Source organism: Trachurus japonicus, chromosome 12, assembly GCF_045865225.1.
Source record: "Trachurus japonicus isolate A0001 chromosome 12, Traja_1.0".
Classification (NCBI taxonomy): Eukaryota; Metazoa; Chordata; class Actinopteri; order Carangiformes; family Carangidae; genus Trachurus; species Trachurus japonicus.
This window is the reverse complement of record NC_140918.1, coordinates 25,567,566-25,576,317: the sequence shown is the minus strand read 5'-3', so window position 1 is coordinate 25,576,317 and position 8,752 is coordinate 25,567,566. Positions and strand designations below refer to the sequence as shown.

The 8,752-nt window shown below is 40.2% G+C and overlaps 1 long non-coding RNA gene across 1 annotated transcript; it reads right to left on the bottom strand.

Annotated features, from left to right (window-relative positions):
• Positions 1-3,465: 3,465 nt before the first annotated feature.
• Positions 3,466-4,850, bottom strand: LOC146977604 (uncharacterized). The gene is made up of 2 exons (XR_015037213.1): positions 4,689-4,850; positions 3,466-3,585 (listed from the first exon to the last, which is right to left on the bottom strand). It is a non-coding gene; the product is annotated as an uncharacterized LOC146977604 (long non-coding RNA).
• Between the last annotated feature and the right edge of the window lie 3,902 nt (positions 4,851-8,752).

The following is an 8,752-nucleotide window of genomic DNA, read 5'->3' as shown; positions in this document are numbered from 1 at the left end:
AGTAAACACACACAAACACAATTTCAGATCAGCTTTATTCACAGTCACGTTATATTTGGCGAAACAAAGCTTTTTATGGAACCTCACCTTTTTTGGATGGTAATGACACAGGAAGAGTTGAATCAAACTGTTTACAGTGTGATTATATTACGAATCCCACATTCTGATCTTCACTCACTATATTTCACTGATTGACTGTTGATGGCTGAAACATGCAAAGAGATTCAGCACTGTAAGCAGAAAAAGCAGCAAAGTAGAGGTTTCAGATGTTTGAAGATGAATATGTTTCATATTAGAATGGCACCAGGAATGGGAGGAGTCACACTCTCTGACCTGCTGTGACGCTGTTACTGTGAAATATCTGCACAATTAGCATTTACTTACACCAGCAAAAGCTTGTTTAAATGTAGGCTATTGGAGATAAGTGGTGAATAAAAAGTGTGAGGAGTGCTGGGTGGTCATTCAGTGCTTAAAGTGTTGGAAATAGTGCAATTGTAATGTGGATTAATCTAATTAAAATCTCATTTATCAACAAATCAGGTAAACATGGACGACATGTTGAGTTTGCATTAATAGAAAACAATAACACCAATTAAAAAAAGAAAGAAATCACAATACTGGGAATGAATCATTGAAATATGATGAGAAGATAGAAGATATAACTCACGGGGAAACTGTGAGTGCATGATTCTATAGTATACGTAAAAGCCTGCTTCAAAAAGGTCTCTCTGCAGATGAGGCTGTTTGATATATTATGGTCCATTTGATAAACTGGTTTCTACCACTCAATCAAGATTATCACAAATGAATTCAATTTTTTTGATGTAAGATGAAACTGAAAAATGAAGAAGTGGATGTGTGTGGGTGGGTGCATGTGCAGACTTCGTGTTCAAAATGTGGAAACCTTCTTTTCCATCTGCCACTTCAAGAATCCATCCATCTACCTGTAATGGGGCTCGGCAGGACAATAAAATCAAAGTGCAATGAGCAGACACAACCTTTTTACTCATAATTAATTTTCCTGTCAATGAGGCTTTGAGAAAAGAAAAGAAAAAAAAATGGGAGGAAAATATCTCGTGCAATTGCACATCCTCAAGAACCAACTCAGGATTCCAATTTATTTTTCCGAACAGCCTCTTTCAAAGCAGCGAGCAGCGCGCTCCACAAAGAAGCCTCTTGAAACCTTATTTTGTGGTGCATTGTGGCGTCTCATGCATGTCAGAGAGAGGACAGCTTGCTCCTGGATTACCTGGCATATAATGGGCTACCATAATTAGATTGGCATTTTGTGCTAATAGCCCAAACCCCTGTAACCGCTTGTTGTCGTAAATTATAATATTCAGGGTGAAATCATTTACGAGCGAGCTGTCAGCCTATACGTGTGTTGTTATATTTATCAGACCTGAGAATATTATAAACCGATGTCTTTTTGTCGACGTCCATCTTTCATTTTTCATGTTCCGCCTGAGTGTATTAGGGTCTGTGGCCTAAGAGGCTTGAAGTCGTACAGTAACAGACTGCAGCTGTCTGAGGAGCACCTATGAGGCCGGTAGAAAATGATCATCATCTCCTTAATGAGACTCAGATGCCTCTTTTTTTTCTTTTAGCATATCTGTCTGTGCTTGATGCTCCCGCTCTATTTATCAGCTAATTATGCCACCTCACATCCTCCTGTCTCCTCCCCTCACCTGTTGCCAGCCATCCTCTCTGCATTTAGTTAAATCAGACAGCAGTCGAGACTAATAAAGAAAAACAAAAACATGTGTCAGTAGCTTCCCCAGTGCTCATGAGATGAGTTCTTGAGTTAAAAAGAAATATACAGTTATAAAGGTAAATTTATAACTATGATTCATTTGCAAGGAATTGTTGAAATACATTTCTGTCATGTTGGAAATTTGCTGCAATATTCAGTATACAGTATGTATTTATACGTATAGTTCAGTTACACACATATTTTTGAAAGAAGAGTTCAACAAAGCCAATTTAACATTTGTAGTGTACTGGACAGGAAGAGTCATTACACCGTGTCTGAACACCACCTGCACCCTTGGTGTGATTTTACACAATGAGCTCCAGTTCTTTTGCCTTCTACATCTGTTTTAACAAGGATATTTTGAGCTGATTGCCTCATGGTTTTGTTGGGTTTGCATGCATGAACAAACAAAATAAAGTTTGTTCCAAGAAATGTCTGGGTACAAGACATGATGGGTGGCGGTGCTTGATCAGTGTCCCACTCAGGTCGTCCTGTGGCACATAAAATAAGTTTGGTTTGGTATGTACTGTATGTCCTAAGTAAGAACTGTCCTTTGCCTTGTATGGAGGGATATGAAAACACACTCACCCACCAACAAGGAGGACTACGACGGCTAACTGTGACTGCACCTGGATAAGTTGGCACAAGCCAAGTGGACCTGCTTAGCACTGTAAGTACTTACAGAAGTATTCTGCACTGGAGTTGATAATGCAACAAAGCCCGAGATTAAAGTTCTGACTGAGAACATTAAAAAGACATTGTGAATTGCACAGCAGCCACTTTTAATCAATCTGAACACATGCTATGATTTTAAACTTGCAGCTAAAGTTTCATTTAACTGCCATGGATTGTTGTTAAGCAGAAAAGTCGGCAACTTGACCTTAGTCACCTGCTGAAAAGCAGACAGATGTCCCATCACCAGGACAGCAAGAGTCAGCCGATGTTTATGTCACAGACTCGAGCCGGTCAAGGAGTTCAAGTTTTAATTTGTCAAATTGCCACGAAGAACTGAAACTGTTTTCTAGATCAAAGTCGGTCCCCGCTCAGCATTCGTACGGTGAGGTGCTCGGTGAGAGTGAGTCACACAGTCTGTCCACCAACTGAGGGGCAACAAAAACATCTTGAAAGCTCTTTGTTGTCAAATGCATTTACAGTGACACTTTGACTGCACTAAATTATAGGAGCCAACACAAAAGTTTGAAAATGAAATGATAACTGTGGAGTTCAGGGCCGTTTACATCTCAACACTGCAACAGGGAGATAATAGGACTGATTTGATGAACTTAAATGGTTGAGTGGATCAATACAACACCTGTTATCACACTTATCACAATCAAAGTCCATTGAAGCTAAAAGGGAAACATTTTGCTGTCAGTGCTGTATGTATTTAATGCAGATTTTACTTAAGTTTACAGCATGTTGTAAAAACCTACATCTGGGTTTTATGATCAAGTTCTTATTTATTTATTTTGACCATTATTCTTTTTTTCTTTTTTTTTTACTGGTAAGTGTTAAATAATGCATCTAATGAAAAAGTGAAAAGACTGATTCACTTTCATAAGTGAAACTGCATTTATGTGAAGACTAGTAATGACTTGGAAAGGGGCACTTCTACAGTGTTGCCCTGACAGAGAGGTGGGCGTGTGAGACGACAGGGGGACAGGAAGGAAATAAAGAGGTGAAAGGAGGAGAGGGGGTGTGAACCTCTTGTATCAGTGTGAGAAGTCTTTTATTCATATGGTCTCGTGCTGCTCGCCCGAGTGTGGAATAATGGGTCGTTCCCACAGTACATGTATTCAGAGCCGGGCTCACAGATCATCACTTCCACATGGCTGGACACGATGAATGACACGGGGAGGGGTGAGATACAGTAGGTGGAGGGACAGCGGAGGTGAGACAGACAAGGGTCTAGGCGAGTAAGTTAAATAAATAGATGTTAAGCTTAATCTCACACTGCATGCATTTTTATTTTTATTTTTATTTTTTATTTTTACTTTTAAAAGCATGAAAAAATATAATTGAATAACACAATTATTGCCTTCACTGATTACTGATTGCTGATCACAAATCCATCATTTTAAATTTGTTTCATTTGTTTTATAGGACATTCCATATAAACTCAAATTATTACATTACATAACTTAAATATGATGACTTACATAAAACAAATTGTAATTTATCCTGTTTTAAAGTGGCTTTGTACATACATGTTGGTATAAATTATAATAGAAATTAGATTTTTAAGAAAAAAATCAGGATTAATTGTCTTTGTAAGATTTTTAAAATAAATGACTCAAATATAACATTTGAGTTATATTATATACACAGCCGTTGTTAATAGTTTTATAGTTTTCACAATTTTAGCATAAACATCGGACTGAAACAGACAGAAAAGCCATTATTGTGGTGTCTGTGTGGTCAGATATGTGAGCATGTGACAAAGTAAAACTTTGACCTTGTGGCGCTTTAGAACATAGAGATTTATAAAATTAGAAAACAGTTTTGGAAAAAAGGATGGAGAGAAACAGACAAGTAAAGGTCCAAACTGCTTCCATGGTAACGAATATGAACTGCTGTTTTATAATACAGTAAAAGTCAGGAAAGTGAAATTGTTGCCTGAAACGACGGTGCACAGAGTGGCTCTCTCTAAAGGACCAAACACACCTGAGCTCTGCTGTGCTCAGAGATTAAGAGGACGAGAACAGGAGGGATAAGTGTTCACGCTGAGAGTGACCAGGCAATTTCTCTCCATCCCTGGTTACGCATCGATAGTGTAACTCACAACCATAATGCACTGCAGGTCTGGAGACACACACCTCTCCTGACATCTCCTGATGCTACACTTCTTTTCTGAGTCACGCACACGACATCCTGAATGTACTTTCTGGACCACACACACACACACACACACACAGAAATCACGTGGCCCTCTCACATCTCAAACCTGCCATCAGACACCCTGTCACCCTCCATGCTGTGTGTCCTGCTGAGGCCTCTGTCAGCCGTGACTGACAGGATGACAGGGGGACGCTGTTCCGAGTCATGCCTGGGCTGGTGGCCTCACAGCTGGGTACCTCCAGCACCACACCTGGGTACCTCAGCTGCCAGCCACGCCAGCCAAAACCACGGCTGCGGTGAGAGGAGGAAAGAGAGACGAGCATCACTCAGAGAGGCCGAGATTCAAAAAAGAGATTATTCAAGATGGGCGTTGAATATGGATGCGTGACAGACAGTCAGACTTAAGTAGCTCGTAAGGTGAAACCTGTGTAATAAGGGGGAGAATTTGCAGGCGAAGCGCGTGCGACAACAAAGCAAAGACGGAAAAAGGACAAGTGAAAAGTTGGTTCGAGGAGGGGAGTTAGGTGAGAAGCTGCAGAGCTTTGTGGGGCAGACTGTGGGGTTAAAGGAATATTATGTAAATCTAGTCAGTAAGCCTAAATGACAGTTCTGCTCATACAGCTTTCAGAAGTCAGAAAATGGCCAGTAATGGGTGTTTACATTGTGTTTAGGCTTGTTTCATCTGTCACACAAATGCACCACACTCTCAGGGCAAATAGCCTCAATGGGGAGAGTGAGAGTGCGAGAAAATATCTGCTAGGAGCTGTATGTTAATTTTGACTGAATGAACTTTGCTGCAGTCCTGGTACTTCATAGTTCCTGCCTGTGAAATGTGCTTGTCCCTGACACAGCATGTGTTTTAAGAGACACATATTCACAAAATACTTTGCAGGTGCTAGGTAGCAAATGTCTACAATAGCTGATCAAAAAGTAGCCTGCTGTTTCCTTCATTTTCATTTTCAGGGACTTTCACCCTTGCTGCTGCCAGTCCATCCCAGCTGCCAACTGGGTACGGCAATGAAAATTCCCTGATGAATTTTCCTTACGGTGTTTTCAAATAAAGTGCTGCTTCCACCCGACATAAAAGGCAGAATGTGTTGTTAGGCAGTGGCTGACGTAGGTGAATAGGTGAAGGTTACAGAAAGTATACTGTGTGCAAGCATTCATGCAAAATTAGATAATTTGTGAAAGTCCTCACTTTAGCATGGATGTTTGCCATATTTGCAATCTTCACAGTGTGTTAGCATGCTAATTCGTTCTAAATGTGGACATACCATTAGTTTAGCTGGTATTTGTTCATAAAGCAAAGTCTTGGACACTCTGACATTTACTACCTGAACAGAGCCCAGTGCTCCAGGGTTCAGCTCCACACCGAATCCACCCACAGCATTTGAGTCTGAATTTGACCGTCTGTTAGGCTCATTTCAGCTCTGGCTGACCATTGGTATTTACCTCTGAGCTTTACCAAGCTAGAGCAGTAGCCTCCCATCTTTTTCCAATGGTTGACCTTGTATCACTGAGTGCACCACTCAGGAATCAGTCAACCAATCAGAAGAGAGGCTCAAAGCCTCCGAGACCTGCTCTTGCTTAAACTTCTCTCAGTCTTGAGAGAAACCTGAGAGGAGATAGAGATGACTTTTGTTGCTAAAAAACACAAACACAGATACACAGTCTCTCACTTTAGATCTACTTTTAGAAATCAAATTTTCTAATAAAATACTGGAAACTTTTAAGTAATTGCATCAGAAAACCAGGGGCACATCAGGAAACAGGATGGTCTTTTAAAATGTGATGTAACATCCTTATAAAACCGGGGAAATTAATAATAATTGGTAGTCTTGAGTCTCCATTCATGTGTTCCCTGAAAATCCATTTTGATAATTACAGCAAGTTGCTGCAGGGCCAGTTTGGCCAACGGAGGAAATTGTCAGGGGGGCGCCGCAAGAGCCTAATTTTATTTGTCATGGTTGAAGTAGTGACATTTTCAACAAAACAGCCTTTTAATAAAAATCATGAACATACTCTGTCCCCTGAATTGTCAGTTGACACTGGCGGTGGGAGATGTTGCAGATATGTGCAACTGTACATCAGTCAGCTCAAGTCCAGGAGGTAGCAGCGACTGACTGATGGGAAATGCTGGAATGATTCAGCTGCAGGGAAACTTCAGTTATCATTAGCTAAAATTATTTCATAATGGAAAGTTTCAAGCCTTCAGGTGTGCAAGGCTGAAAACAGAGAGAGGAGGAGGAAAAGAATAGAGGCATGACTGCTACGACAGCTACTAGACTTGGATTGTGACAGAAAGATACGACTTTGAATAGCTGCGGTGGTGGGAGGATTCAGATCCTCTATGTAAATTCAAGTATCAGTGCAGTAAAAACTACATTACAGCTCCTGAGGAAGAAAATCCTTTTTGAGTTTTATCCTTTTAACGCCAGTATTAACAGGAATAAGCAGGTTTTTTTCTGTACTGTACATGTGAATCCACTCTCAGAGCCACTTAATACCGCTGCTGTTAAGTCTTGTGCCTTTTTTTCACTGATGAAACCTGTATGTTAGAGGGTCTGGAAAACAGGCATACGTACATCCTATAGCAGCAAAATGTAGTATAAGATCTAAAATGAAAGATCTGGTTTTGTCCATATGACTAATATATTATTATACATGATGTCATTAGATTTTAACATTGAAGCTTATAAGCAGCTGCTGGATGTGGAACTCGTTTGAACTTTTGTGTATGCAGTTTTATAACCTGTGACATGATGTGAGCTGTTGTGTGACATTGCACATGAAAGGAAAGGAGAAAAAAGAAGTTCTGATACAGAATCTGTTTAAGTCTTAAACAATGGATAATTTGGACATTTTATTTCTTTATTTATCCCTAATGGGAATCTATAATAAACTAATATGCATAAGGCCACAGGTCAGATTTGAACCCATTGTTACTGCAGTAAACCAAAATGATACGTGCTCTACCAATCTCCACATTTATTGAAATGAAACCACGTGAGAAGTTAAGGGGAAAATTATTTGAATTATCTGATGACGAGTATCCTCAGTAATCTTAATGTTGCCTGCAGGGCGCCACTGTCTGTCTTACTGTCTGAGCTGCATGTTGCTTTTATTTCCTTGTTGTGTACCAAGGATTACTTCTCTCTGTTAATGAACCCAATTGCATCACTTAGTGTAGCCTTGGACGGGATGACCACATCTTTACTGCGTGCTGTTAAAAACCTGCATCTGGATTTTATGAGCTATTTAACTGTAATCAGAGCGACCAGTAAAGAGTTTTTATTGTTAAGTGAAGTAATGCACCTAATTTTCATGTTACCCTCATTTAAGGCAAAGTAAAGTGGCTGATCTAATTTTGTAAGTGAAATTGCACTCATGTAAGAACCCACACAGTCTAACAGAAAGCTGCCAGCCCCGCTCTTACTATCAAACAGCGGCTGGGATTTTACACTCTCTTAATCTAACCTTCCTGGAACCAGCCACCTGTTCAGGTAGTAAGATGAGCTGAGCCAAATCACTAATATAATACAGGAGAACAAAGGAGTCACATTAGTTTAAGATCCCTCAATTACTACGGACACACATGCTCTTACACGAGTGCACACACTTTTAATGAATATCACTGGCTGCACTTTTACCCAGCCAGGTTCAGTGCAGCCTCACTGCCAGGTCGACCTAATGATGCACACCTGTTTTTCTGTTTCCCTGGTCGGGCAGGTAATGTGCACCAACAATACGCAACAGCACAACAACATGAGAAGGTCTCACACAATGCCACACTGCAGGTGACCGCATTTAATAATCATCATTAATCACAAGCATATGGGAAAATAAATACATATACAATAAATTCAATAACTACACAACTCAGACAACTTGTGTTCTGTCATTTCTATGTAAGGGATAATGTATAGTTCGGCGGTTGTTATGGAGAAATAAACCCCGACAGTTCCATACAACCTGAAGGGGTTTATTTCTCCGTAACAACCGACCAACTATACATTATCCCGCTTAGAACACGGCCTACAACTAAATCATTCAATAATGTAACACAAAATAATGATAAAAAGAGATTTTATTCATGTAAAATTAGACCGTTGCTAGGGACGCCGCTCTGATCAGTGCAGCACAAACATGGAGTCCCTAGCA